Source organism: Schistocerca serialis, chromosome 10, assembly GCF_023864345.2.
Source record: "Schistocerca serialis cubense isolate TAMUIC-IGC-003099 chromosome 10, iqSchSeri2.2, whole genome shotgun sequence".
NCBI lineage: Eukaryota > Metazoa > Arthropoda > Insecta > Orthoptera > Acrididae > Schistocerca > Schistocerca serialis.
Window position 1 is genome coordinate 170,195,318 of NC_064647.1, and position 22,027 is coordinate 170,217,344.

A 22,027-nucleotide genomic window follows, 5' to 3' on the forward strand; every position below is an offset into this window, starting at 1 on the left:
CACATGTACGTGACTGCCACAAAGGAGGTGAATAGTAATGGTTTTCAACCTTAAAAGAAACAAAAAGTGGTCAGGTGCGAGAAGCACTCGTACAGTTATTGACACATGTACGTGACTGCCACAAAGGAGGTGAATAGTAATGGTTTTCAACCTTAAAAGAAACAAAAAGTGGTCAGGTGCGAGAAGCACTCGCGCACTGAGCGTCCCGTACAAACTTACACTACTGGCCATTAAAATTGCTACGCTACACGCTAAAATTGTTACAGACGCGAAATTTAACCAAAAGGAAGAAGATGCTGTGATATGCAAATTATTTGCTTTTCAGAGCATTCATACAAGATTGGCGCCGGGGGCGACACGTACAACGTGCTGACATGAGGAAAGTTTCCAAACAATTTCTCATACACAAACAGCAGTTGACCGGCGTTGACTGGTGAAACGCTGTTGTGATGCCTCGTGTAAGGAGGAGAAATGCGTAGCATCACGTTTCCGACTTTGATAAAGGTCAGATTGTAGCCTATCACGATTGCGGTTTATCGTATCACGACATTGCTGCTCGAGTTCGTCGAGATCCAATGACTGTTAGCAGAATATGAAATCGGTGGGTTTTGGAAGGTAATACGGAACGCCGTGCTGGATCCCAACGGCCCCGTATCACCAGCAGTCGAGATGACAGGCATCTTATCCGCATGGCTGTAACGGATCGTGCAGCCACATCTCGATCCCTGAGTCAACAGATGTGGACGTTTGCAAGACAACAACCATCTGCACGAACAGTTCGACGACGTTTGCAGCAGCATGGACTATCAGCTCGGAGACCACGGCTGCTGTTACCCTTGACGCTGCGATGGTGTACTCAACGACGAACCTGGGTACACGAATGGCAAAACGTCATTTTTTCGGCTAAATCGAGGTTCTGTTTACAGCATCATGATGGTCGCATCCGTGTTTGGCGATATCACGGTGAACGCACAGTGGAAGCGTGTATTCGTCATCGCCAACCTGGCGTATCACCCGGCGTGATGGTATGGGGTGCCATTGGTTACACGTCTTGGTCACCTCTTGTTCTCATTGACGGCACTTTGAACAGTGGACGTTACATTTCAGATGTGTTACGACCCGTGGCTCTACCCTTCATTCGATCCCTGCGAAACCCTACATTTCAGCAGGATAATGCACGACCGCATGTTGCAGGTCCTGTACGGGCCTTTCTGGATACAGAAAATGTTCGACTGCTGCCCTGGCCAGCATATTCTCCAGATCGCTCACCAATTGAAAACGTCTGGTGAATGATGGCCGAGCAACTGGCTCGTCACAATACGCCAGTCACTACTCTTGATGAACTGTGGTATGGTGTTGAAGCTGCGTGGGCAGCTGTACCTGTACACGCCATCCAAGATCTGTTTGGTTCAACTGGCTCTGAGCACTATGGGACTCAACTGCTGAGGTCATTAGTCCCCTAGAACTTAGAACTAGTTAAACCTAACTAACCTAAGGACATCACAAACATCCATGCCCGAGGCAGGATTCGAACCTGCGACCGTAGCGGTCTTGCGGTTCCAGACTGCAGCGCCTTTAACCGCACGGCCACTTCGGCCGGCCAAGATCTGTTTGACTCAATGCCCAGGCGTATAAGGCCATTATTACGGCGAGAGTTGGTTCTTCTGGGTATTGTTTTGTCAGGATTTATGCACCCAAATTGCGTGAAAATGTAATCACATGTCAGTTCTAGTACAATATATTTGTCCAATGAATACCCGTTTATCATCGTCATTTCTTCTTCGTGTTACAATTTTAATGGGCAGTAGTGTAGTTGTGTATATCCTGAAGCGCCAATGAGACTGGTATAGGCATGCGTATTCAAATACAGAGGTATGTAAACAGGCGGAATACGGCGCTGCGATCGGCAATGCCTATATAAGACAAGTGTCTGGCGCAGTTGTTACGTCGGTTACTGCTGCTACATTGGCAGGTTATCAAGATTTAAGCGAGTTTGTACGTGGTGATATTGTTTGCGCACGAACGATGGGACACAGTATCTTCGAGTTAGCGATGAAGTGCTGATTTTCCGGGACGACCATTTCACGAGTGTCCCGTCAATGTCAGTAACTCGGTAAATCATCAAATCTTCGACATGGCTGCGGTCTGAAAAAATCCTTCAAACATGCGACCAAAGACGACGGAAGAGAATCGTTCAACGTGACAGAAGTGCAAACCTTCCGCAAACTGCTGGACCATTAACAGGTGTCAGCGTGCGAACCATTCAACGAAACATCCGATATCGGCTTTCGGAGCCTATAGCCCACACGTGAACCCTTGATAACTGCACGACACAAAACTTTACGGATAACACGTTTCCTGGTCGGACGAGTCTCGTTTCAAATTGTATCCAGCGGATGGACGCGTAGGGGTATGAAGATAACTTCATGAATCCATGGACCCTGCATGTCAGCAGGGGACTGTTCGAGCAGGTGAAGGCTCTGTAATGATGTGCGACGTGTGCAGTTGGAGTGATATGGGACCCCAGATACGTGTAGATACGACTCTGACAGATGACACATACGGAAGCATCCAGTCTGATCAGCTGCATCCATTCACATCCATTGTGCATTTCGACTGATTTGTGCAGTTCGAGCAGGACAATGCGACACCCCACATGTCCGGAATTGCTACGGACTGGCTCCAGGAACACTCTTCTGAGTTTAAACATTTCCGCTGGCCACCAAACTCCCCAGACATAAACATTATTGACCATATCTGGGATGCATTGCAACGTACTGTTCAAAGAGTTCTTCAGACATTGGTCGAGTCCATGACGCGTCATGTTGCGGCACTTCTGCGTGCTCGCGGGGGCCCTAGACGATACATCGTTTATTCATTCCGGGAATCGAGTATATTGACGATTTTTTCCTGTTATCAACAATGATACTAGTAAGATATCGGCCGCGTGAATTTGTAAACTTTCGAGCGTGTTTTATTTTTAAGGAACAAATGACAATAGAAATATTCTTTCTGTGATGTAATTACAAATTAACATTTTCTCTTTTGTGGGACCTGCAGCATATATTTTGTCACATTAGGACATTCTGGAAAGATTTGGAAAACAATGCGATGTTCGATGTTTTATTCTGGTATATACGCTTATTTCAGCTTTGTTGCCTTCATCATATATCTGCAGACAATCACGTTTATTTATAATTTACATAATATATAATTTATAGAGGTTTTTACATTTGATGTTTTACTCATCTCCTGATGTTGTAGATAAACGTATATCAACTTTGATTAAACCGTTATGTCTGTAGCTGTTGGTGGTAATATTATTTTCGGCAATGATTTAAAGCAGTTCCATAATTTGCTGTTATACGTATATCATAATAGGTTGAAACCTTCCCGTCTCCTCTATACCTCTTCTGTTAATGATATCCTTCCCTTTTATAATAAACTATGAAACCATTCCTTAGGATTTCTATCTCTTGCTTAATAATAACAAATGAAATCTTCTCTTTGAAATTTATTCTCTTTCTCTATCTTCGCATACAAATTTATTTGCTGCTTATTAAAAGTGATTTTCTGATTATTTCGACGAAACATAGAATGCGTCGTCGTCGTGGCCCTCAGTCGTTATCTGCAATAACCCAAAACTGTTCCTTACCTTTTTTACTGTTACTGGATCGCCATCTGACTGCTACATCGAACTGCGACATGAATATACTTACTCTCTTTTACTATACTCTGTTAGCTGCTGGTGGGCTTTAATAATAAGTGGCTGTATTTACTACCAAAGCTGATGTTATTCTTTAATAGCAAAGCTGACGTTATTCTTTAATTAATTTGACTGAAGTTACGTAATTCATAGTTAAACTTTTTCTTGACAACAATAAAATTTTGCAAAGCTTTACGTTGGTGGTTTTCGCGATGGATTATAATTAGAAATACAACATTGCTGGCAGAAGTTAATTATATTCTGAATGAAATGATCTTACAAACGTTCAAATGGGACTTACTTTTTACAATAATCTTACAACTAGCAATGCGCTAACATACCTTCAGTAGTCTTGAGTTTCTCAAAAAATTAATTCAATAATATTAGTTCCTCTTATTATAATAGTTAGCTGATGTCTCTGTACATCCGTTTATAACCTCTTGTAAATCATAGCTAGTGGCTGGCAGGCACACCTCTCCTCTCAACCTCTCGTTTCAGACCTGCTACCGACTCGCTTCACATCTCGCTTACTACTGACTTCCTACGAACGCTAAAGTGCGGTCTCTCCTGCCAACAATGCTTTCTGGTGCAGACAATCTCAGCTACCATTACAAAATGTATCAATGCGCGGTCTTTCCCGCTCTTTCTTAAAATGTATCCATACCCGGTCTCTCCCGCCCTTTTTAAAAAGGTAATGTGTTCGTCAGTTACGAGTCATATTGTCAGTCAACTATATATTATATTTGAGTTGTGTAGCACACATCGTCATTGTTATTTAAGAGAAAACATTTGTATTTTACGTAGAGTGCGACTCGATATGCTGACATTTAGTGTGATCTGTTTTTCCTATGTATGTATCTGATGTAAAAGATATCATGTTCAATGCAGAAAAATTTTTCGAGTAGCAAAGTACATATAGTAAGCAATTTAATGTGGTTTCTCTAACCGTAGTGCTGTGCTACGCTGTGTCACCTGTTATCAAAATAAACCATTACTAAATTATATTACATACTAACATCTTCATTCTCCTTTCTCCTTTGTACCTCGTGTCATCTCTCTGCATAGCCAAAATAAAATATTCATTGTTAATAATCATCAGTGCATGGCATGACACCAATATCTCTCTGTATTACCTATAGCAAAATATTCATGGTTAATAATCGTCAGCGCACGGCATGACTTCAACATGTCTCTGCATCTGGAAAAAAGCGTCAGCTCTCGGCATGACCTGTAAAACATTTATCCACCTTTATCCATATTCAATACTTACATTATAATTAAAACTACGTTTATTTTGGTGAACTATGACAACAATGCTGCATGCACGTGTTAAAGAAAACATCTAATTGCTACTACTGTATGAAAAATATTTGTACGTGTTATACATTTACTTTTAAAGTAGCCCTGTTAATTGCTTTACTTACCTTACATAATGTGAAATAAATGTCCTGCGAGAACACTTCTAAGACTGCTATTAATGTTCAGTGTATTTATCTGCGGTCGAATCGAGGTCACCTGTTGTGCACGTAAATAACCCATTAGTAGCTCACTGTATTCGGGCTTGCTGGAATGTGTCAAAAAGCTCATTGTTATACTCTGTCTATATGTATCCCTATAAGACGGTTTTTCTATTTTAAGAATTTCTTTATGTTTGACATATGATGGCTTCCATTCGATTTTTTTGTACTGAGGGTCTCAATGTGTACTACATTAGCGTGCGGAATATTTCGAATTCTGTACGGTCCTGCGTATAGAAGTTCAAATTTTTTGCATCGGTTCTTCCCTTTATGTGACAGATAATGGGTACGAACTAGTACCTTATCGCCAACCTCGTACTTGCGTAATCTACTTACCTGCTTCTGCTGTCTCTTCTGACGATCTTCAGCTCGTTTAACGTTCGCTAGTGCCATGTCTATTAACTCACAATGACGAAGTCTATGGTTCTTTGGAAAAGTAATCATTTCAGTAAGTTTATTCGGTGGATCTTTATTCGTCAGTATTACATTTGGTGAGAGCATCGTTGACTCATTAGGTATTGCATTTATTACTTCTTGAAACTGTGAAATATATTCGTCCCATGTTGTATGCTTTCTGTGGCAATAAATTCTACAAAGTTTCTCGATCTCTTTAATTATTCTTTCTGCCGGGTTAGAAGAACTGTGATATCTTGATATGTAAATTGGTGTTATGTTCTTACTCTCTAACATTTGTTTCCATATGTCTGACCTAAACTGCGGTCCGTTATCTGAAATAACCTTCTGTACATGTCCCACTATTGATAGAAAATCTCTTACAAATGCTCTTGATACTGATCTAGCTGTTGCTTTCCTTACTGGAGAAAATGTTACGAATTTGGATGCCAGTTCTACGGCTACTAGAATATAACTATAACCTTTACTTGTTCTGTGGATTTGACCGAAAAGATCTACTGCTGCCATGTGTCTTAACTTACCCGGTATGATGGGATACACTGGTGGAATATGTGATACTGTAGATGATTTAGCTTTCTGACATATCTTGCAGGATGCTATAACTTTGCGAATGTGTTTTTCCATATTGTTGAAGTGACAATTTTGTCGAAGAGTTAGAAAGCATTTCCTAGCTCCGTAGTGTGTATAGCTTAGGTGCGTATACCATATCAATTTGTTTCTGATCCCTTCTGGAAAGCGTAAAAGCCAATTGTTGCCGTCTGGGTACGAGCGAATAAACAGAATATTTTGATGTATAGTGTAATTATGTCTGATTTTTGCGTTGCTCTTGTCTCGCCAAAGCGTTAAAATCTCTTTTAGTGTTTCATCTTTCTGCTGTTCTCTCTCTATGTCCTGTAATGCTGATGATATAAAGTTTTCGAAAGCTACTTGTTTAAAATACATAATACTATGGTTGTTGTAGCAGAAGGTATTTTCTTTCTCTAGTCGTTTATGCTGAATAGATCTCGATAGTGCGTCGGCAACAATATTCTGCGTGCCTGGAATGTGTACAATAGTAAAGTCGAACTCTTGTAGATATAATTTCCAACGGCTTAATCTATCATGCGTAAGTTTTGCTGATAATAAAAACTGGATTGCTCGGTGATCGGTATATACTGTGGTGTGTCTTCCATATAGATAATGACGAAATCTCTTAAATGCCCATACTACACATAGCGTCTCTAATTCTGTTACAGAATAATTGCGCTCTGCTGGAGAAAGTATCATGCTTGCAAACGCAATATGTTTAACGATTGTCTTACCGTCCTCCTCTACTTCCTGGAAAATATGTACTCCTAATGCTGTAGTTGAACTATCTGTTGCGATGGAAAAGTTTTGTGTTGGGTCAGGATGCGATAACAAAGGTGCCCTTAGTAAAGCTTCTTTCAAATTCTCGAATTCAGCTTCAGCGTCTTCATTCCATGACCAAATTGTGTTTTTACTTGTGAGCTGGTATAGCAAGCGTGTGTCTAATGCTTTATAATGAATGAATTTTCTAAAATAATTAATAAGGCCTAAAAAGCTCCGAAGTTCCTTCTTATTTGTTGGCACGTCGATATCTTTCAATGCTTGCAAATTGTCGGAGTCTGGTGCAATACCTGTTTGTGAAATGATATGACCTAGACATTTTATTGAGGCTTTTCCAAATTCAGATTTACGGTTTATAGTTATACCATTTTGCTTGAATGTATTCAGTAATTGTTGAAGGGTGTGGTTGTGCTGTTCCCAGTTTTCTGCTGCAATTAGAATGTCATCTACATATGTAGTAATTATGTTTTTAAGATCCTGTGGGAGAATTGTATTCATGCCTCGTATAAAGGCTGCAGACGAAATCGTTAGTCCAAACGGAAGTTTACAAAATTGGTAACATTCACCAAAGCAAAGGAATACCGTATACTTTCAGCAATTTGGATGCAACTGGATTTGCCAAAATCCTGATTTGAGATCGAGGGGTGCCATGAAACTTTTGCAGTAACTCTTCTAACGTCTGTGGTCGGTCAGTTTCTGTAATGATTATTTTATTAACCTCTCAATTATACCCTGATCAATCATTGCTCATAACTCTTTGTTAACTGCTTCTGTGTATGTATGCGGAATTGGATAGTGTTTTGCTTTGAAAGTCTCGTGTGGTTTCACCTGAAATTCGTACATAAATCCTGTCATCGTTCCTGGAACACTGTTAAAAACTGTTTCATGTTGCACAAGAATATTTTCTAATTCTGTGCGCTCTGTGTCGTCTTTTGCTATACTGTCTCCAACCTTGCGTGTAATTGTCTCTAATACATTATACTCCTGTTCCTCTGCCATGTCGTTATTATGTGTATTCGTGTATAGTGTGAGATAACAGTCGTTATCTTTAGAATCTGCAATAATCTCGATCCTGTGCATATTTTGTTCTTCTGAGGATACTGTGTTTTGAAATCTCACTACCACTTCACAGTCTTCCTTCTGTAATGTTAGGTATGACGATTTAAAGTCAATCTTTGCGTCGAACTGTACGAGAAAATTCATTTCTAATATTAAATCAGTTGTTAAATGTGGAACTATCCAACAATTGCTGTGGAAAATTTGCCCTGCAAAAACAAACGTTAATTGTGTCTGTCTTTTGACTTCAATGATTTTTCCTGGAAATGCTCCCTTAACTTTAGTTTTGTGTAACGGGAATACTGGATAATCATTATCGCTATTGCATCTGTTAAATGTGTCTTCGTTAATTACGCACATTGGTGAGCCTATCGTTATCTTTTCTCTGTCCTTATCCATAGTGTCGTCATTTAGAGATTCATCACAGGCTATCTCTAGTCAAAAAAGTTCTGACATTTCATTTTCTGTTGGGGAGTGTTGTGTGTTTTCTATGAGCTGCACTGTTCTACCGTTTTGATTATTAGCGGTAGGTGGCGGATGAAATCATGTGTCTGGTACATTCATACGATAACTTGGCTGTTGTGCACCGTTTGAATTTCTATGAAAATTATCATTGTAGAATGTCCTTTGCGGTCGGTGTTCGTTTTCTCTCCTTCTGTCGTCATAACTGTAGTTATGCGGCGAGGCACGCGTGTTTCTCTGAAAAGGCTGTCTTTGTTCGTTTTGTGTATTTTGCTGCTGACCCATGTAATTCTTTGCACCTGTCGCCTTTTCTTGCCGATGAGTCGTGTGAAAGTTTGACCGGTTCGGCATTTCCTGTCGTATATGTGTCGTGTTATTTGGATGGCTTTGTTGTTGTCTTTAATTGTAATGTACATTGTTATTATACTGCTGTTCATTGCATCCCTGTGTGTATTCTCGACTAAAGTTTTCATTTTCGCTGCGAAAGCGTTTATTATGATTGTTATTGCCAAATCGTGTTTGCCCAAAATTATTATTGTTTGTCTGGTTTGCGTTGTCGTGAAAAGCTCTTATTAACAAACGCATAATCTGCCTGGTGTGCCTCTAGCAATTGCAGGATGTCTCTAAATGCGTACACGCTGTCCTTTTGGTGGCCTTTAATAATGACACTTTTAATGCTCTGGGGAGTTTTGAAATACACAGCTGGATTAATGCGGATTGACTGTATGGCTCATTGAGGTATGGGTTTTGTTCAACCATATACTCGAAAAATTGTGTGATTGTTGGGAAAGTAGAATTCTCGAAATTTGGTAGACTAATTAGCAGATCTTTAACGCTACTCTGTGTGGTATCTGACCAATATGCTGCTATAAATGCTTCCTGGAATGCTTCTACTGAAAAACACTGTCTAGCAATTGGTCGCATTCTTCTCGCTGCTTCCCCTTCAAGAAAACTAATAATAAATTCTAGCTTATGTTGAACTGGCCATGATGGTGGGAGTGCCGCATTGAATTGTTGGATCCAGTCCAGTGGATGAATTTGCGTCCTGTCGTTTTTAAATGTTTTAAACTTTCTCACTGAAAGGGAATGCTTGTGGTCGAAACCGTCATGTCTTTGGGTGTAATTATTTTCGTAATGTTGTGAATATGAATTTATGTGTCTTTCTGTCTGGTTAAGATCTCCCACTCTCTGAAGTCTACCGACATTATGTGTATTGTGCATCTGAGGCATGTCGTAATGGTGTGTGTTCTGTTGGAATTGATTGTTTGCAGTTGTTTCTTGTGTGTCGGCTATCCTTTGCTGCAAAGAATTGAGTTTCAGATGCAACAAATTATTACGTGATTCTAGGTCTGCGATTGTTTGTTGCACATTTGTAATTTGCGCATCTTTACTATTAGAAATCTGTTGAACTGAGACTGGTGTTGTGTCATCCGATTTACTGTCATTGGTAGTATCTAACAGATCTGTTTTTGTAGTGAGTTCGTTGATCATTTTTGTCACGATTACTTTTGGTTACTTTCTTAAAATCTGCTTTCAAATTTTCTGAGTTTTGATTGATTTCTATGTGTTCCATTCTGTCAATTAGTGTCAGAACTTCTTCTGTTAATTTATCCCTAATATTCTGGATTTCAGTGTCTGTGGAAATTTTCGCCTCAATTGTGTGTGATTGGATTTCCGTGAGCCTCTCTTGTATTTGAATATTTGTCTCCTTAACCGTTTCGATTTCTTCCGAAATCGAGTGTATGTAATTGTCCACGTAAGTTTTTCCCTAAGCAAACACTTTCTTTTTGTCGTCCTGTCGCTGATTATTAATTGTTTGTAATAGTTCTTTTCGTTCTTTAACCTGCGATCGCACCAGTTTGCGGTGACGTATCAAACAGTTTTCTGTGTGATTGTTAAAACGTTCATCAATGTGAGCGTTTTGTTTACAAAAGTTCTCTGTCATTGTTTCTCGTATGCTAACCGCGAATGCTTCTTGTTTATCAGTTATTTCTTGAATCTTGGCGTGTAAATCTTGGCTTGATTTTTCAGCGAGTACCTTGATTCCGTTTTTTAGGCCTGCTGATTCTTGTGCCCTTCTGTTAAAGTTTTGATTCATGTCTTGTCTCATTTGTAGCAAAAATGCCGTTATTGGATCCGTTTCGGATTGACTTCTGTGTTTATTTGTATTCGTGGTTAAAGGTTGTACATCTGTGTTCATTTGAACATCCTCAGCCGATTGTGATCGTGTCACCTCTTCCGTGGCTTCGGAATTTTTGTCAATAACACTGTGATATCTGCTACGCAGATTGTGTATCTGTGTACCGTTTGAATCTGTTTCGGCACGTAATGGAGTCACACTGTTTGACTGCATTATAGTGGTTTCGTTACTGAAACTATTATGTCTGCTACGCAGAATTTGTGGCTGTGGAGCGTCTGTTGTATTTAAAAACAAATTATTTTGCACTAATGTCTCATTATCAGTTGGCATTTCTGAAGTTGATTGTTCGTCAAAAGATTCCATATTATTACTCCTCTCGAATGTCTGTTCACCTAATGTTACTCTACCACGTTTTTCACACGTATTATTTCTGTGCATTCCTTAAAAGAATTTCTCGTCACTATTTTCTACACTTTTATCACTTTGAGAACGAATAATTATTTTGCGGGACATTGTCTATAATTAACAAACGCAACAAAATATATCACTGTTAAGCGGGTTTAACATTGAACAAACACTTTTCAACGCAGAATCAATAGAGCAAACATAATTGCCGATGGACTGTGAATTAAAGGTATACAGTTTAGTATAAGCGTTGCGCCACTTAACACTAGCTTATTCATACAATTGCCAGAGTCAGTATATTCATTTTCACAGTAGATTCACTAAAGAGTCTTACCAATTGGATGTCGCCAAGTGAAACCTTCCAGTCTCCTCTATACCTCTTTTGTTAATGATATCCTTCCCTTTTACAATAAACTATGAAACCATTCCTTAGGATTTCTATCTCTTGCTTAATAATAACAAATGAAATCTTCTCTTTGAAATTTATTCTCTTTCTCTATCTTCGCATACAAATTTAATTGCTGCTTATTAAAAGTTATTTTCTGATTATTTCGACGAAACATAGAATGTGTCGTCGTCGTGGCCCTCAGTCGTTATCTGCAATAACCCAAAACTGTTCCTTACCTTTTTTACTGTTACTGGATCGCCATCTGACTGCTACATCGAACTGCGACATGAATATACTTACTCTCTTTTACTATACTCTATTAGTTGCTGGTGGGCTTTCATAATAAGTGGCTGTATTTACTACCAAAGCTGATGTTATTCTTTAATAGCAAAGCTGACGTTATTCTTTAATTAATTTGACTGAAGTTACGTAATTCATAGTTAAACTTTTTCTTAACAACAATAAAATTTTGCAAAGTTTTACGTTGATGGTTTTTGCGATGGATTATAATTAGAAATACAACATTGCTGCAGAAGTTAATTATATTCTGAATGAAATGATTTTACAAACGTTCAAATGGGACTTACTTTTTACAATAATCTTACAACTAGCAATGCGCAAACATACATTCAGTAGTCTTGAGTTTCTCGAAAAATTAATTCAATAATTTTAGTTCCTCTTATTATAATAGTTAGCTGATGTCTCTGTACATCCGTTTATAATCTCTTGTAAATCATAGCTAGTGGCTGGCAGGCACACCTCTCTTCTCAACCTCTCGTTTCAGACCTGCTACCGACTCGCTTCACTTCTCGCTTACTACTGACTTCCTACGAACGCTAAAGTGCGGTCTCTCCTGCCAACAATGCTTTCTGGTGCAGACAATCCCTGCTACCATTACAAAATGTATCAATGCGCGGTCTTTCCAGCTCTTTTCTTAAAATGTACCCATACGCGGTCTCTCCCGCCCTTTTTTAAAATTATATCAGTTTGCGATCTCTCTTGTCAACAATACTTTGGTGCAGACATTCCCTGCTCCCACAATTATTTCCAACATGACAAATATTAATTATTCCTACTTAATCCTATTAATAAAATATAAACATCTTTCATAAATTGTGATTTGACAATAAACAATAGAAATATACACGTCTTACAAGGTTTATTATTACTTGACAGTGGTAGTAATTCAGCGTTGACATAGATACACTATCCACGAAACCACAAATATCTTTGAGAAAATAACTGTCAACATTGAATTTCTACAACTGGCAGGTCGTAAGAAACGTATTATAATATTCGTGCGACAGCAAATTATTGAACAGCTTTATAACGTTGCTGTAAACAACATGTTTAATCATCCTTGATTAAAAGAAATTACCATCATAACCTTTACTTTCTAAATAACAGATTTCACGTGCCTACAGTGTAAATGAGTGCTTATTTTTTTCCATACACTTCTACCAGACCTTAAACTACTGGGTTGAGGACAGAGTCAGGTAGTTCTTCGTTTCCATCAAATCCCTGCTCCTCTTATATAGGAACAGTGACAATTACTCTTTCTGTTCATCCCACAAATTCTAAAAACATATCCATAGGTTTCCAGTTAGCCGAAGATTAGATTAAAGAATTCTTTAAAAGTGAACTTTTGGTTTTGTAAGACAGCAACAGCACACCGTCTTCAGGCCACAAGTGGCCCATCGGGACCATCCGACCGCCGTGTCATCCTCAGCTGAGGATCAGATAGGTGGAGCGTGTGGTCAGCACACCGCTCTCCCGGACGTTATGGCGGTTTCCTGTGACCGGAGCCGCTACTATTCGGTCGAGTAGCTCCTCAATTGGCATCACAAGGCTGAGTGCACCTCGAAAAATGACAACAGCGCATGGCGGCCAGGACGGTCACCCATCCAAGTGCCGGCCACGCCCGACAGCGCTTAATTTCGGTGATCTGACGGGAACTGGTGTATCCACTGCGGCATGGCCATTGCCCTTTTAGTTACTGAAAATCTGCTTTCCAAGCACCTCAATTAAAACAGCACAATTTTGGTTGGTTCAAATGGCTCTGAGCACTATGGGACTCAACTGCTGAGGTCATTAGTCCCCTAGAACTTAGAACTAGTTAAACTTAACTAACCTAAGGACATCACAAACATCCATGCCCGAGGCAGGATTCGAACCTGCGACCGTAGCAGCAGCGCGGTTCCGGACTGAAGCGCCTAGAACCGCTCGGCCACAACGGCCGGCTAATCACAATTTTGACAGCTACTTTCAGGCAATAGCGATTAAAATTATTCTGGGTATTAGGCCGCGTCATTGCTAAAAACTAGCAACAATAATAAACTAAAAGCGACGTTTCGGCCGAATTGCAACGGCCTTCCTCAGGGCACGACTGGTTTTTCATGGGGATAGGTGCTTCTATTTATTACAGACTATCGATGTCTGGCGTCACTGTTGTAAAACTTTTAATTGGCCCTCTAAAGTGATTTGCTATTCATGATGTAAGGGAAGATGGAAGGAAAGAGGCTATTCGTGGATGTCCATGTGGTCAACGATTGGTAGCTGTCCGCCAATCCGCGTTCGGCTTCTGGTCGGCAAGTTTTCCTGCTGGCGTGCGCGGAAGTGGACTGACAGTTGCCCTACAGCCGTTTGTGCAGACACGCCCGTGTCCCGTGTAGCTTTGCCCCGCGACCGCTCGCGGCCCGTTGGACTGGGACACCCGCCGCGGAAGCCTACGTTCTTACAGACAGGCTCGAAGCAAGGAAATTCTGCTCCACATCCGATATTTGCCATACAGTAAACAAAATGTCAACTGACAGCGAGGCCGACGTTGGAATTTACAATTTCGCGGTTAGACTGTTTCACTACCAAGCCAGAGAAACAAATCTTGAAATGATATTTCCGTTTGCCTGTCGAGACGATATCATATAACTTTTTTGGAAGTTTCGTTTGTCTTCGCTCCTTTGTTTGTATCCACACTATTCTACTGTACTAGGCGTATCGCGGATGTAACGCCCGTCTATGCTTTGGTGTTGTTTCAGCTAAGTTGCACTCGATCTAGAAACTCCAAAATCACTGTACAGTCGCACTATTCTCCTACCTGACTGATAGTTTTCTCAATCTTGTTCAACAAAGAAAATATACCAAAACAATCGGAACCTGAAAAATACCCTGCTGTCCATTCCGCTGGACGGATTACGCCATAATGGCCGCATAGCTGGAGAGGGCTAAGCGTCTCAACAGAACCACTTTAAGCTGTTATAAATTGTATAGATAGAAGAATAACTAACTTCCGGTTCAAATTACATCTTGAGAGTAAAAATTGGCTACTCAATACAATTCTTTTTCAGGAAAACTTCGTTAGTACTAGAGAGGAAAAATAAAGTCATTCACCAAACTTTAGGCACAGTTTTCGAGCACATAGTCATTTTTGCACTCACCAACAAGCCTGCACTGTTGGTGGGCCCACAGTGAGTGTCCCGGGTACCTGACCACGGCTTGGACGACAATAACTTTCTCGCAAACTAGCTCTCCATTCCTCCCAGCCATTCTGGTCTCCTCGTTAAAATTATGCGAAAGATGTTTTCTCTCGCACAGTTCAAAATGCTGCGCATCGCAGGTCTTTGTCCTGCCGAAAAGATCATCTCTCCAACAACAGGGATGGTCGTAAATTTCATCTTCTTGTTTTGAGATAAAATCGGATTGAACTCTTTCAATGACCATCTTACCGTCCGTAGCACGTAGACTTCTCATGTATTCCTTGGAACACGATGTGATGGCAGCAGTTTCGAAATCCATGCCGACCTTCACTGCCTGTATTGTTCTGTCCATGCTGCATGGACCTCAGTGTTTACTGTCTTCTTTGCGCTGAAACGTCTACACCGCCGTTGTACGGAAAAATGAATTATTTTTATCGTTTAACACTGTTAATTATTGTTTACTAGCTGACAAACCAAGCATGACCCAGGTATTCATTTGGTAATATTCTGTTAGGTACGAAAACAAAAAAAGAACGGTGTTAGTAGTGTAGTATCGAAAAAATTTCATGTCCGTGTATTCGTGAAAACACTCTTGAAATTATGAAACAGTCGTAGACAGAAGTATGCATAACGTACGAGTGTGTAAATTCAGTATCCAAATTAAAGAACATGATCCTAGACAGTTTTTTAGGCTGGGCGCACGTGCTTCACGTATCTACAACGCGATTTTGTAGACGTCTTCAGAGCTATATAGACGGCTATCGTCTTCGTCCACAGTCATTTGCGCTTCGCGATGGAACGCCGTCAAAAACGCTGCCATGTGTCAGAGACTTTCTTAAGTTGATTCGACTACAGGAGTGTCTTGGTAGTAAAGAATAAATGTATTAAAACGTCATGTATGATGCGACATTTTTTCAAGTATCTCAGTGTTTATGACGTCATATCTTTTGAACTATGTCACGTAGAATTATATATTTGAGCAGGTACATTCAGCAGCATATATGGGTATTGTCAGCGAAGTATGTTGCAAATACAGTTAGTAGAAAAGAAGTAATAAATTTAAATGTTACGCACAATCCTGATTTTTCCACGCATCTCTGTGTTCATGACGTCATATTTGCTGAAATATGTGTGGTACCATGATATACTTTCGTAAGTACAATGAGCGGCATACGTGGATACAGCCTACGAAATTTATTCCGTACACAGTAAGTAGCAGCAGAAATAATACATTTAAACGTCACACATGATGAGGCCGTTTCTCACGCATCTCGTTATTTATGACTTCATACCTCCTGTACTATGATAGTTAGGTGGTGCTTACGCCCGCAGCGATTGTTGCCTGACAGTAAACAAATCGGTCCAGTGGTTTGGGAGATGTTGAACATACAAATACACAACAAAAGCGCATCCGACACAACATTTCAACACTATATCTGGCGATGTTTAATCCTAATCCACAAGACTTTTTGCGCCAATTTGTGACTGTTGATGAAACCTGAATCCATCCTTACACACGAGAGTGAAAACGGCAGTCATAACAATGGTTGATGAAAGCGAAGAGAAGAAGGCAAAGACCATTTTGTCAGCTGGTAAGGTGATCGTCACAGATTTTTTAGGATTACCAAGGAAAAAATCCTCATAGATTACCTGGAAAAAGGCGGAACCATAGCTGCTCCCTATTATACTTCATTGCTGCATTGTTTCAAACTTGCGTTGGCTGCAAAGAGACCGAGACTGGCACGCAGAAAAGTGCTTTCACCGCAATAATGCATCATTTCACATATCAGTAACGATGGAAAAAGCGTGTGAATTGGGCTTTGGATTGGTTCCTTATCACCCTATTCGTCAGACTTAGCCGCAAGTGACTTCTTCCTCTTCCCTAACTTGAAACTCTGGCTTAGTGGGAACACATTTCGTCCTACGACGAAGTGAGTATTTTGTGGAGTTCGACAGAATCTATTTACGAGACTTATAAAACCACCCTCGTATGTGTAATTCGGTGGTCAGCACACTGCGAGAGCGAGTGAGCGCCATTTAATTGGCTGTATTGGCGCACGGAGAAGTAACAGTGTGATTGCCGTAATTGTGGCTAAGTGGCTGTAGGATTCTTATTGCCGGCCGAAGTGGCCGTGCGGTTAAAGGCGCTACAGTCTGGAACCGCGAGACCGCTACGGTCGCAGGTTCGAAGCCTGCCTCGGGCATGGATGTTTGTGATGTCCTTAGGTTAGTTAGGTTTAACTAGTTCTAAGTTCTAGGGGACTAATGGCCTCAGCAGTTGAGTCCCATAGTGCTCAGAGCCATTTTTTTTAATTCTTATTGAGCGGAGGACTCAGATTTATTGAATTAATTTTCAAACAGACACTAGTATTTGTGATGGCGTAATTGTAAGATTGTGCTCATACAGCAGTATCAATCCGTTAATTGTCGATATTTCCCCAGTAATAAGCAAACCGTGCGAAACTGGAGCCTTTGGAGTAAATGCATGACAAGGTTACTATTACTGATAATTTTAAGTGACGAGTTGCCAGTTAAAATAGAGCATGATAGTGGAGCCGTACAGGGTCAACACCTGAAGAGGCTATATTTTATATGCATTATGTAGCTTAAGGCCAAAAGTGGTGGTAGCACGTAAGCTTTTTGTTTTCTTCATGTGGGGTCAACTTTTTCTGGCTGCATTCATTCGAATCATCGTGCTGCTGAAATAAAGAGCTCAATAAGTCTTAGGCGATAAAAAATAAATTTACTGATTAGCGGCTTGTGTATGCTTTAGGAATGGAAATCCAAATACAGACAATTTCTGACTATTGGCAGAGTCGTTTCGCTTCGTCAGCACTGTATGTATATTCTCTTGTGGCTTCGGTATGTGTTAGTAAAGTTTATGATTTAATTGCCAAAGAAATTCGACTTAATATTGAATACTAAGATTTTGTTTACTTAATCGATCCTAATTAATCGAGATTACGCTAAGCCTAAAGTCTACACCTTATAGTGTATAGACATAAATGGAGAGATTTAGGTGTTACTTTCTGGTGTACTTCGCTGGATGGCGTAGTACATTTAATAGAGCACAGTCAATTAGAGATAAGCCAACCGACAGACTAACCTTGCTTACAGTTTATCGCTACCTGCGCACTGGCAGCTTAATGCGTTATCTGAGAATCTTTTGATGATCAGGTGCGTTGGCACGTGTGGTTGTTGCTACGTTATTTGATTAGAAAAGCGCACTAGAATGGTATAATATCGTGTTGTATGTACAGAGCACACCGTCAGCAAACACGGACTCACCGCATAAGCAAGATAACTTTGCCATAGGTGCGTGTACTGACTGTCTGCTATTTTAGAGCACAATACTTACATATACTATCCCTGCACAGTGCAAACACCACCCACACGGAATGATGGGCACTTGCATCTACATCTACTTCGTTTCCTAACTTCTTTTGATAATAAACTAACTTGACTCTGTGTTTAGCAAAAAAGGAGAACCTGATTTTCAACTACGCCATGCGCTATTTGAGTTCATCTGCTCTTGTCAGGTTCCTCATTTTCTAACAATAACTCCCCCCCCCCCCCTTCCCTAGAGGCTGTTGACCTTGATATCTCAAGAAAGCATTTTTGTATTCTGGACTGTTATAGGGTGAACGACTAGGCATAGGAGTCTGCTGATTATCGTCAGTATCCTCCGGCATTACTACTTCATTCTGGTTTCGACTAGTTCCACTGTTAACTAGTTTGACAATGACTACCATCATTTCTAGCTTCTCCTTTTAAATTACTCAGCTCACTATTAAGATTACAACTACCTTTATTTAATGGGTGTTTATTACTTTTATTCGACTCAAATTTCCAACGTGTCCTGTTGTCCTTAGGTTTATTATAACGTCCTTTATCCTTTCGATAGCTCCGGTTATTCCTTCGGAAACTACTATTATCATTATTCAGTGCTATGCGATTATCATTAAAACCAACCCAATCTGACATTTCCTTTGCCTTTTGTGTTATTTAAATAATCTAATTGATTTAGTGATCGAGTCTTTCACCAAGTAAGCTTTCTATCACTTTGTCTGGCAATACAGTTCAAATGCAATTCAACTACGGCTCCGTCAAGATATCAAACCTGATTTAGCTGTTACTGAACGAAGTTTCCGTATCAACCCCAACTATCATTACACTTTTGTGGTCCAAATAGCCCGAGTCTGACTATTCTCGATGCCTTATCTGACCAAAATTTGCTTTCAGTGCACGAGAAAATTCATCAACTGTGGCAATTCGGCTCAAATTTAACATTGCCCACCGCAATACATCTTCCTCTTGGTGACTAACAAAGAATCTAATACTTCTTTGACTATACCAGGTGGGCTTCTTGGAATGACTTCAGAAAAATTACGAGATGCGCTGATCCTCGAGACTTAAACCTTGTAAAAAGAATACTGTTCTTTCTTATACCTATCCTTGACTCTTCTAACAAATCACGACGATTGCTCCCAGACACATACTTATACTCATTATTTGCAACAGAGTTCAGTGATCCGTGGACCAAAAAATTCTCACCACTAGTGTCATTTGAACCACTAGTGTTTCTACAACACGGAATTAATGTTACATTATCTCTTTGATTACATTCATGATCGCATGCAGCATTACATTCTCTGCCTCAGCAGCTAACTTCAGATGTAGGTATAAATTATCGTCTTATCTTATCTACCAGCCATCTCTGTCTTTGCTTATTTTATAATCCACAGATTTACTTAAATCCTCCATCTCCTTCTTGATTTGATCATTATTTCTTCGTATTTGATGCGTTACATAGTGTAATAACAGACTAATCGACATTTCCTCAGATTCCTGAAACTTCCCAATCCATCCGCAAGAGACGATAGTTTTCTTTATAACTACTAGTTTTCTGTTGGTTTCCTCGTAGTGTAATTTTAAATTAGGCATTTCATTTTTTACTGGTGCCTGCGTGCTTTTCAATTCTTCCATAACTGTTTTAAATTCCTCCGTATCTTAATCCGCTTTTTCACAATCTTTCTTTGCTTGTACCTGTCATTTTTTTGGTAATCTGTTCAAAATAAACTGTAGTCCTCATCCATGTTTCAAGTTGTAAATAAGTCAAGTACTCGACACTAAACACTTTGATTAAAGCGAACCTTTAGTGAGCCGTGAAATCGTAAAATGCTATTGGCCAAGAATAACCACAACGCCTCGTAATTAAAGTTCTGCCACAGTTCTTAATATATTATTTTATACTCGCGTTTCAGCAACTGCCTCCTCCAGCTTGTTGTCTCGACCGTTGCGATATCTCGATCATAGCTTGGGCGCGCACCAGTCTTAATGATCGCTCATTCAGGATGTAGACTGCCTGATAAGAGGTCCATCACCGCTTTAAAGTGACAATGTCCCTGTAAAAACTTACACATTACGAATAACCACAGTTTAACTGACTTCTGCACTAACAGTCTATGCATTTTCGCAACTATTTAAACTTAAAATTCACTCCTCAGAATGTGATGTTGTCCAACCATGACTAGAATCACTGAGTCAACAAGCTATGTGTTTGGTAATGTACCACATCCTGGACACACAGGGCTGACAATTTTTCTCCTTCCTGTACTGTCACTTCAATAATGAAGTACGATTTATAATTTAAATTGAATAGCACTGCTCAGTCACGTATATTCAGTTTCATTGTCACTGTGTAGTGAATGTTTTATGTACCTGAATATAGATTCTACAGCACAAGAGAGTTGTTACACACACACAAGCACTGTTAATAGTTAACATATTTGACTTAATGTATTATCATAAAGATTCCCTACTTTTTAAAGAAATGCTCATAGATATTCCTTCATTTCCACAGAAGAGATAATAAGACTTGAAAGTAATCATAATCAGCGACTACGTTACGAAAATGCGGTCAAACGAAATTATCTGCTTAACAATAGTGTCTCCAGTCTGCTGGAGTTTATTTCAATGTGGTAAGAAACTAACATACAATTAAATCTTATCAGACTGCACCAATTATCTATCAAAGACTTTTATCAATACACAGGACCGTGTACAAACTCCGGGGATTGATCGATGAGAGGATACGGAAGAATAAATGTCTCCACTGTCATGGAGAACGTTCCACTTGGTCGTTTGGCTACCCCTGTACTGATGGGCCAACAGCCTGGTGCTGACGCGGCGGTCACATTCCACAGTGTTAATTACATTTACCTTCAAGTCTGTCCGCCAGCTTAACTGGGTGGTAACGTGCTCGCCTCCCATGAAACTGGGCCTGGGTTCGATTCCCGGCCAGATTGGAAATTTTCTCTGCTCGATGATTGTGTGTTCTATTGTTCTCATCATCATTTCATCCTCATCACCGGTTGCCCAATGTGGCGTCGAATGAAATAAGACTTGCACCTGGCGGCCGAACTTCCCCGAATATGGGCCTCCTGCCCAACTATGCCATATGCTAATTTCATTTTTTTCCCTTCAAGTCTGGTATCCCCCATTTCGGGAAAGTCCTTCATGATTTCCTGTTTCCCGAAAAGAACCTGCCTCAGACAAAAGGAGAAACACTGTCGCAAACATTGATTACTGTGGTTGTTGTCAGTGGGGATAGGTTGCCTGAAACAACCTTGCTGCCTGCTGCCTGTTGCCATTTGCCATTCTGTAAGTAAATACCATGTCGGCAAGCTCTCGATTCGAACACGGAAACATTGTGTAGAATGCAGTATCACATCCACTACAAGGCGAGTCAGCAAGAGAAGTGAATCGTGCACAACGTTACCAATTACTATGGCAGGAGAGGGCGCTAGGGCATGTTGTATGAGGGAGACTACCATCCTCTAGGGAGAAACCAACATACTGTAACTGTGGCTACACGGAATAGCGCATATTAGACCGCAGTCTGTGTAACAAAGTGTGATTGAATAAATGGTCTCTAGCATGGAAACCATGCACTTACCAACATAAGTTTGTTACACCCTTTTTGTTCTGTACCCTGTCATCAATCAATCCCTAATGTGTGTACATGATGGAAAAAATCATCCTGTATTATAAAAAATCTATTCAGATTAATACCATTCAGAATTAATATAGGCATGGAGATGCAAACCCTACTATTAT

At 40.1% G+C, this 22,027-nt stretch overlaps 1 pseudogene; it reads right to left on the reverse strand.

Moving 5' to 3' along the window:
* Positions 1-13,303: 13,303 nt before the first annotated feature.
* On the reverse strand, positions 13,304-13,421 carry LOC126425566 (5S ribosomal RNA; annotated as a pseudogene).
* Positions 13,422-22,027: the final 8,606 nt, after the last annotated feature.